This window comes from Rana temporaria, chromosome 5 (assembly GCF_905171775.1).
Source record: "Rana temporaria chromosome 5, aRanTem1.1, whole genome shotgun sequence".
In the NCBI taxonomy this organism is placed as follows: Eukaryota; Metazoa; Chordata; class Amphibia; order Anura; family Ranidae; genus Rana; species Rana temporaria.
In genome coordinates, this window is record NC_053493.1 from 213,641,375 (window position 1) to 213,652,030 (window position 10,656).

Here is a 10,656-nt window from a genome sequence, read left to right on the forward strand (position 1 = left end):
CAAAAGGGGCAAGCATGAATTCATCTAGCGGGACTTAATTCTTTGACTAAAGTTCCACTTTAATACTTCCATGTAAGACATAATGGGCTATTGGAGATGATCCTATTGGTACATAAACAGTTATTTGCTTGCTGAATGATGTAATTTATTTGTTTATGGCATGTTGGATTGTACATCTTAGGTATATGATGGTATACGTTTTTTGCAATAAAATGTACCAGTGTTCTTTTGGTGCTGCTGAGGAAATTGTACTTTAAAAAAAAATGCTATTAATTTAAATAAAGATTGCCAAATACTGACGCTTTGTTTGCATTGTAAAGCGCAAAAAGAATCTGTACAAATGTCAGTATATTTACACATACAAAGTTTTTTCGCAAAGCAACATGATTTTAACAGGGAACAAAAATGCTTACAAATGTCAAGTTCAAGAGTGAAGAACAGTACACATTATGAGCTGATACACAAGTACAGAAAACGGGATTGTTCAAGTATCTCAACAGATCGTATTTGTAGGTCTTCCCTATGCACAGGTAAGTTTGTCCTGATCGTAATGCTGGCGGCTTATTCTATAACAGTTACCATGCCTTTCCTCTGGCTTCAGTACTGTGAGTTACAGTGCCTTGCGAAAGTATTCGGCGCCCTTGAACTTTGCGACCTTTTGCCACATTTCAGGCTTCAAACATAAACATATCAAACTGTCATTTTTTTTTTGAAGAATCATCAACAAGTGGGACACAATCATGAATTAGAACGAAATTTATTGGATATTTTAACCTTTTTTTTAACAAATAAAAAACTGAAAAATTGGGCGTGCAAAATTATTTAGCCCCTTTACTTTCAGTGCAGCAAACTCTCTTCAGAAGTTCAGTGAGGATCTCTGAATGATCCAATGTTGACCTAAATGACTAATGACGATAAATAGAATCCACCTGTGTGTAATCAAGTCTCCGTATAAATGCACCTGCACTGTGATAGTCTCAGAGGTCCGTTTAAAGCGCAGAGAGCATCATGAAGAACAAGGAACACACCAGGCAGGTCCGAGATACTGTTGTGGAGAAGTTTAAAGCCGGATTTGGATACAAAAAGATTTCCCAAGCTTTAAACATCCCAAGGAGCACTGTGCAAGCGATAATATTGAAATGGGAGGAGTATCAGACCACTGCAAATCTACGAAGACCTGGCCGTCCCTCTAAACTTTCAGCTCATGCAAGGAGAAGACTGATCAGAGATGCAGCCAAGAGGCCCATGATCACTCTGGATGAACTGCAGAGATCTACAGCTGAGGTGGGAAACTCTGTCCATAGGACAACAATCAGTCGTATACTGCACAAATCTGGCCTTTATGGAAGAGTGGCAAGAAGAAAGCCATTTTTTTAAGATATCCATAAAAAGTGTTGTTTAAAGTTTGCCACAAGCCACCTGGGAGACACCCCAAACATGTGGAAGAAGGTGCTCTGGTCAGATGAAACCAAAATCGAACTTTTTGGCAACAATGCAAAACGTTATGTTTGGCGTAAAAGCAACACAGCTCATCACCCTGAACACACCATCCCCACTGTCAAACATGGTGGTGGCAGCATCATGGTTTAGGCCTGCTTTTCTTCAGCAGGGACAGGGAAGATGGTTAAAATTGATGAGAAGATGGATGGAGCCAAATACAGGACCATTCTGGAAGAAAACCTGATGGAGTCTGCAAAAGACCTGAGACTGGGACAGAGATTTGTCTTCCAACAATACAATGATCCAAAACATAAAGCAAAATCTACAATGGAATGGTTCACAAATAAACATATCCAGGTGTTAGAATGGCCAAATCAAAGTCCAGACCTGAATCCAATCGAGAATCTGTGGAAAGAACTGAAAACTGCTGTTCACAAACGCTCTCCATCCAACCTCACTGAGCTCGAGCTGTTTTGCAAGGAGGAATGGGCAAACATTTCAGTCTCTCGATGTGCAAAACTAATAGAGACATACCCCAAGCGACTTACAGCTGTAATCGCAGCAAAAGGTGGCGCTACAAAGTATTTACCCAAAAGGGGCTGAATAATTTTGCACGCCCAATTTTTCAGTTGTTTTTTTATTTGTTAAAGTTTGAAATATCCAATAAATTTCGTTCCACTTCATGATTGTGTCCCACTTGTTGGTTCTTCAAAAAAAATGACAGTTTTATATCTTTATGTTTGAAGCCTGAAATGTGGCAAAAGGTCGCAAAGGGGGCTGAATACTTTCGCAAGGCACTGTACTAATGAAAACATGAATTCAGATGAGGACTTCTGTATTTTCCAATCTACATATTTTTTCCAGCACAGGGGCTTGGAAAATATTGAATCCTAAATAACTTTTTTTTTTTTTTAGAAGCATGTCAACAACTGCACAGAAAATATTACTTTAATCAGTGTAAATGATTCTGTAAATGGGATTTTCTTCTGAAGGATCGCCTGACATTTGCTACAAAGCTGCATTCACACCTGAGCATGATGTTTATGCACATTTTCGCGTAATGCGTTTCTGCATTAGCCTATAGAATCCCATGGGTATCCTAGCTCTGGTGACAACCAAGGATCTCCCTCATTCTAAAAGGTTTTCCTTTCTCTTTCTGTTATGGTTATGAGACAGTAAGTGAATGGAAATTTCCCCATTGGGACACAGATGGAAAAAAAATGGCAGGCGTTCTTACCTTCCCTTATCTCTTTAAAGTGGTTGTAAACCATTGTAAAAAAAATGGCATACTAGCTCATTATGAATTACATGCCTTACGTCGAAGCCTCCGTAGTGGTCCTCGTACCCCCCCGTCTGCCCGAAGACATCACTCCCAGCGATACTTCCGGGTATCGATTGGTCAGAGCCGCGATGACCTTACTCCAACACATGCACGCGGGAGCCGCCAGTAACAGCACGTAGGTTAGTGCAATGCACTGATTACTTTGTAAATGACACTGGCAGGGAAGGGGTTTCCCACTAGGGGGCAAGGAAGGGGGTTAAGTGTGTCCCCAATGGAGTGATTCTAACTGTGGGGGCTGGGTTACCAGTGACACGACATTGATCACTGCTCCTGATGACAGGGAGCAGTAGATCAGTGTCCTGTCACAAGGCAGAACAGGGAAATGCCTTGTTTACGCAGGCACCTCCCTGTTCTGCAGCTCCGTGACACGATCGCGGGACACCGGCTGACATCGAGTTGCTTTACGCAGCCGTTTCATTCTGCCGACGTCTATGTGCAGGAGGTGGTTGGCAAGCGGTTAATGGGCGTTTGCCAACTTTTACAGTAAACCAAAGTTTACATTACTATGCTGCAATTAGAATTGTATTTCTCATTTACAGGGTGGCAGCCTCAACTTGCATATTGCTAGATATGAGTATTAATGGGGGAGCTTAGGTAGCCTTTTTGTCTGGCGACTAATGGAAGAACAGTTGTGCTCCGCCCCCAGCCCACCCTTATACTTAAGAGCGATCTTGTTCCAGTGCTGTGCCCAAGAGCAGTGTCCCTCTCCTCATGGGCCATGTAGGCAGCAGAAACCATTGGCTCCTGCTACTGTCAATCACAGCCTGTGAAAAGAGAGCAAGGGGCAGGCCCTGAGCCGCACTGTGTGTTGATAAGTGGGAATCTAGAGGCTGTTAGTGTTGACACTTAGCTTTTTAATTGCTTTGACCAGATGATCGTCTCACTGACCATTGTAGGACACAGCCTTGGATGTTAGCCAGGTTATGTTGCAATTAACCCCTTCCTTCTGTTGAGCTCTTTAGTGGTTTAAGTGCTGGTTAGCAGAGCAACAGTGTATAAAGGCTTTTTATGACTACCAATTGTGGGAAATCAATTTTTCAGCCCTTTGCTAGACAAAATCATTCATGTTGCAGGAGGATAAAAATATTCACTTTCCCAACCTGCCTAAACTAATAATTAACATCTTAGATGATGCCTTCCTATCTTGCATCATAATGTTTCTTTTGTTCATCCATGTAAGGTTCAGTTCCTAAACCCACAATTTTTTTTTCCCCGACCCCCTCAGACTCAGGACTCTTTTTCCTTCTGTCTCCTCCCCCCCCCCCCCTCTTTTCTTTGATTTTCTTTTTGTTGACAATATTTTTCAATTACAAGTTATAAAAAAAAAAACACACACACACTTCCATACAAAAAAAGCAAAGGGGTGAGCATAGTGCCACAACAACACATATGTTCAATACATACGGTAGCTATTTTAACACCATCCAACCATATACAGTATCTCACAAAATTGAGTACATCCCTCACATTTTTGTAAATATTTTATTATATCTTTCCATGTGACAACACTGAAGAAATGACACTGTGCTACAATGTAAAGTATTGAGTGTACAGCTTGTATAACAGTGTACATTTGCTGTCCCCTCAGAATAACTGAATGCACAGCCATGTCAAAAGTGAGTACACCCCTAAATGTCCAAATTAGGCCCAAAGTGTCCAAATTTTGTGTGGCCACCATTTTTTTTTTCCAGCGCTGCCTTAAAGGGGTTGTAAAGGTTTGTGTTTCTTCACCTTAATGCATCCTATGCATTAAGGTGAAAAAACACCTGGCAATCACGGGTCCCCCCAGCCCCCCCGTTTTACTTACCTGAGCTTGTTCACCTTCGCTGCACGTCCCCGGTGTCCTCTTCTTCACGGAGTCTCAGCGTTGATTGGATAGAATGATAACAGCGCAGCCATTGGCTCCCGCTGCTGTCAATGAAATCCAATGACGTGGAAGCCGAGTCATACACTCAGCGTCTATGGACGCCGATTGTATGACATGGGAGCGCGCCAACAAGGTAGCCCCTTAGGGAGAGGGCTTCTCGGAGGGGGTTAGCTATTGTGGGGAGAACCTGCGAGAGCTGCAGTGGGACTCCAGAAGAGGAGGATCGGGGCCACTCTGTGCAAAACGAACTGCCCAGTGGAGGCAAGTATGACATGTTTGTTTTTAAAAAAAAAAAACTTTACAACCACTTTAACCCTCTTGGGCATGGAGTTCACCAGAGCTTCACAGGTTTCCACTGGAGTCCTCTTCCACTCCTCCATGACATCACTGAGCTGGTGGATGTTAGAGACCTTGGTCTACTCCACCTTCCGTTTGAGGATGCCCCACAGATGCTCAATAGGGTTCAGGTCTGGAGACATGCTTGGCCAGTCCATCACCTTTACTCTCAGGTTCTTTAGCAAGGCAGTGGTCGTCTTGGAGGTGTGGTTGGGGCCGTTATCATGTTGGCCCAGTCTCCAAAGGGGGGGAATTCATACTCAGTTTCAGTATGTCACAGTACATGTTGGAATTCATGGTTTCCTCAATGAACTGCAGCTCCCCAGTGTCGGCAACACTCATGCAGCCCCAGACCATGACACTCCCATCACCATGCTTGACTAGACAAGACGCATTTGACTTTGTACGCCTCACCTGGTTGCTGCCATACACGCTTGACACCATCTTAACTACATACATTTATCTTGGTCTCATCAGACCACAGGACATGGTTCCAGTCGTCCATATCCTTAGTCTGCTTGTCTTCAGCAAACTGGGCTTTCTTGTGCATCATCTTTAGAAGAGGCTCCCGTCTAGGACAACAGCCATGCAGACCAATTCGATGCAGTGTGCGGTGTATGGTCTGAGCACTGACAGGCTAACCCCCTACCCCTTCAACCTCTGCAGAAATGCTGGCAGCACTCGTATGTCTATTTCCCAAAGACAACATCTGCATATGACGCTGAGCACGTTCTGAGTGGAACCTGTCCTGATAAACCACTGTATGGTTTTGGCCAACGTGCTGCAGCTCAGATTCAGGGTCTTGGCAAGAAAAAAAATAATTGTTGCTCTACATGGAGAGTTCTTTGCCATGAGGTGCCATGTTGAACTTCCAGTGACCAGTGTGAGAGAGCGATAATACCAAATTTAACACACCTGAGACCTTGTAACACGAACAAGTCACATGACACCGTGGAGGGAAAATGGCTAATTGGGCCGAATTTGGAAATTTTCACTTAGGGGTCATTCTCTTTTGTTGCCAGCGGTTACAAAATGAATGGCTGTGTGTTGAGTTATTTTGAGGGGACAGCAAATTTACACTGTTATACAAGCTGTACACTCACTACTTTACATTGTAGCAAAGTGTCATTTTGGAATAAATTTGACGCATGCTCGGAATCATTGAACTTAATTTTTCTCGGCTAGTCGTAGTGTTGTACGTGACCGCGTTATTGACTTTCGCAATTTCGGTCACACAACATTTGTGTGACCTTGTGTATGCAAAACAAGTTTGAACAAACAATCCGTCGGAAAAAAATCCACGGTTTTGTTATCGGAATGTCCGATCGCGGCAAAATAGTCATAAATAAGTGCTAGTAACGCAAGACATGTTGTCTGTGTTTCCTTGCTCACATGGTGTCTATTGTTGCTGTATATAGCGTTTTAATGATTATCAATAAGGGGGATGCAGTTTTCAAGTGTGCAGCCCTTTGGATCCTATTATGTTTGTTCTATAAAAAAACGGTTATTTGGTGGTTGAAAGCTGCATACTAGGGCCATGTAGGATGTGAAAAGTAGCATATCATATCTATAACAAATAAGAGACACTCATATTGAACCATGCCCATTTAGTTATGCCTACTGTCCTCCACAGTCCGCTTCCTTCTAGCTTCCTACCACTGTAGCCGTAGAAGTTTTCTTGTGGGAGGAGGGACTACACATTTGGTTCTAACGGCAATCTCTTACTACATCCTTCTTTCAAGATTTGCAGAAACTGGTAAGGACAGTTGAGCAGAACAGTTTTTTTTACAAGCATCTTTACTGGAAATATAATGATTCTGCAAATCTAGTTTGACAGTTTATACTAGCAGTGTTGAATCAACGTCTTTGATAGAAAATAATGTTAACCCTTATACCAACTAGAATAACCACACAAATTTCTACAAAAAAAACGAATAAAAAACAGGAATATTGTGTAAAGCTGCCCCAGTTTAATTGCCATTTTACTTTCTAAACTCCCCCCAATGCTAAATTATCAACACTTTATTTTTATTTTTAATAGATGTATGCTCTTTGCTCACAGTATATGTTTTATCCCTTTGTGTGTAAAGAGAATACTAGATTCTACATAAGCCTTTTTAAATAACTAAACTTCAAACACCTGGACATGTCCAAACCAAACTCATGCTGCTCTGCAGAAAAGAAAAACTGCTTCAATCAACAGATTTCTGGAGAAATGAACAAGGTGGAAATGCCAAACTCTCTGACATTAATCTGCATGCAGTGTTGGCAGCCATTGACAAGGACAAGCAGGCTGGTGATGTATATGTAATGAAAAACAACTCTTCAATAATATGAAGACAGATGTTTCACAGTTGAGATAAATTGGCAATTAGAAGGAATGAGATGCAAAGCATTGCTGTCAATATTTTATAATGTGTTGGCAATGAAGAACTTGGGACATTCACAGCAGTATAAAAGGTCAGAACGATCACATCTAAGATTCTGAAGCGAGTTCAACATATTGCTGTGCTCTCTTCCTGACAGTAGAAACATATTCCATGCTTTTTACATTATTGAGCCTAAGGCCCCTTTTACACGGGGCGGATCAGTAACGATCTGCCCCGTGAACCTCTGCTTGCTCAGCGGGGATCGCTCCGTTGATCCCCGCAAAGCCGGCGGATGACAGGGCGGTCCCCGCACACTGTGCAGGGACCGCCCTGTCTTTTCTCCGCTCTCCCCTATGGGGGGATCGGATGAACACGGACCGTCTGTCCGTGTTCACCCGATCCGATCCGCCAGACGGATGGAAAAGTAGTTTTTTCCTCCATCACACTTTGGCGGATCGGAGCGGGTCAGACGTCAGCGGGCATGTCACCGCTGACATCTGCGGCTCCATAGAGGAGCACAGAGCGCCCGTTCAGGTCCGCCTAAAAAATTGGCAGGCGGACCTGAACGGGCCACCCGTGTGAAAGAGCCCTTACAGCTCAGATAGAAGGCAGGTAATAGATACAAAAGAAAATAAAAAGTTATCAGGAAGTGCTCCAAAACAAAATGTTTATCGATTCATGCTTTATCAAAATCGATTGCACCACCCTATTTTAAAAATATCCCACTGGGTTTCAGGGATTTAGGTGTCCAGGGATTCAACATTGATCCTGACTAGAAAACATCCCTCCTGATCCTGAAAACGTTGTGGCTACCATAGGACATCTCCCTTGTCCAACATAAACCAAGGCCTTTAGTTTGCAAAGTTGTTTTTTTAAAGTTTCATCCAAAAATTTCCAAAGCTTTCTGTGGGACTTCCTGTCTCAGATACAATCGGTCTGCCGGGTGGACTTTAGGAATTAGATTAAATCCTGGTTCTCTATACTCACTTAAAATCCTTCTCACCCTATGAGATAATCCTCTACTGCCACGCTGTATTGAGAAGGGCATTTACCTTGAGAACAAGAGATGGGAATGAGTTCTAAGGGACACATGAATAAAAAGTACGACTTGAGTAATGACTTGAGTTCTTCCAAAGCTTTTCTCTCATTTATAGGTCGATTTTCCATCTCATCCTTGGACATTGGCCAACCGATCTGATATATTTCACTACCCCCTCACTAAGGAGAGAAGCACATTATTTGTAATGTAGAGGGTACATTTTTTTTTATTCAGAAAGGGTTTAGGTGTTGAGTCCATTTTTCCACTTTCAACTCTCTCGGTAAAGCCTCATACACACAGTCGGACTTCAAACAAACTTTTCCGTGGATTTTTGTTGGAAGGGCGTTGGCCGTGAACTTGGTACACATACACACGACACGACTTTTTCAGCAAACTTTCCCAAAATCACGTGGGTTTTATGCTCTTTACTGCCACCTTTTGGTTAACTTCTGCTATTGTTGGTTGATTTTAACATTGGTTCTGAGCATGCGTATTTGTACTTTGGACTAAAGTCCGATGGATTTCTGTACACACGGCAGGACTTTGCACGGTAGGACTTTTGTTGCCAAAAAGTTTGTCCGTTTGCAGAGCAAACTTTTGTCCGATGAAAACCGAAAAAGTTTGTCCGATGGAGCTTACACACGGTCCAATTTTTTTGAAAACCTGCTCATTTTGATTTTTTTTTGTCAAAAAGTCAGATGGTGTGTATGGGCCTTTAGTTTTCCCTCCCTATATAGTTTCTCATGCTGACCGTTGAGAAACCACATTGGGATCCCACGTTCACACTGGTGTGACTTGTCATGCGATTTGACAGGTTCAAATCATATGACAACTTGAAGCCTATTGTCGGCAATGCAACTGTTCAAATTGATGCGATGCCGCACCCATTTGAAAAGGACGTTTCTGCACTTTTGGCGATTTCAGATGCAACTTGCATAGACAACTGTGCATGAAGTTGCACAGATGCCAGTCAAGTCACACCTGAAGTTGCACTGACATGCAGCTTTTAAATTGTGCGGTTTCAAGTGAAGTCGTACAATTTCAAAGTCAGATTCAGTGTGAATGAGGGCTTAAGCCACATTTTGAAAACATGATTAGTGTCATACATTTGGCCCTTCATTCAGTCCATTGGTCAGAATATTAGCACTTGAGCGTTATAGATGAATGTGTGCTAAACACATTTAGGCACGTTGTGTGTTTTTCTCCCAAAACGCATCTCTCCTGGATGTTCAAGTGCTGTTTTTTTTTGTTTTGTTTTTTTCTAAACGCCTGTAAGCTCCTTTGTGTGCATGGACACAAAAGCTAACATAAATGGGTGTTTAGAGGCAGACAAAAAACAAACAAACATCAAACCCTATGTACATGAGGCCATGTAGTGTATTCTTTTCACCACTTCAACTAAAAAAAATGTTTTTTGGATGGAGCTGCACATTGAAACATGCAGCAAATGAACTTGAGTGGCTCCAGCAGGGACAGACAGGACCAGGGACAGCCCTTTATCATCCATTTCGCAGGCCAGTATGACCAGATATAATGTTAGAGTCAGTTCACACTAGGGCGACACGACTTCCAGCACGACTTTCAGAGGCGACTCCGACACCACTTGAGCATGAACCACAGGGCGATCTGGGGCGATTTACAACACGACTTGAAGTCGTCTCCAGGACAGGAGACTTTCCAGTGCCCAATCAAACAACAATCAGCTCTGGGAGGGGGAGGGAGAGGTTTGCCTGAGAAATGTATGTTATCTTCCTGGAAAGTCGATTCAGTTAAGACAGTGATCAGACTTGGAGGCGACTTCCATTGAAATCAATGGGTACAAATCGCCTACAAGTCGGATTGAAGTAGTACAGGAACTTCTTTTGAAGTCGGAGCGACTCGAGTCGTTTGTATTAACACCGCTCCCATTCACTTCCATTGTTTTTCTCTACAGCGCTGTAACGGCTCCCCAAGTGGTGTGAGGGTCTCAGCCGTTGGAGACGTCCTTTTCCCTGGCAAGCTGCGATATGCAGGTACCGCCGGTATATCCCATCGAACGCCCTTCCAAGAAACGAGACGTGCTACGTTTGCAGAGTCAAGCAGACTGACTTTATTTGGCATATTTCACCTGCTTATATCTGCTTACAACTGTACAGAAACAAATGACACTCCCCCCCACCCAGGGGGGACTTCAATACACACACTTTGAAACAATGACACTCTCTTGAGCCAATCAGTCGCTAGCCGTTTTGGCTCCTTAACTTGATCAGACAATAGAATTCAA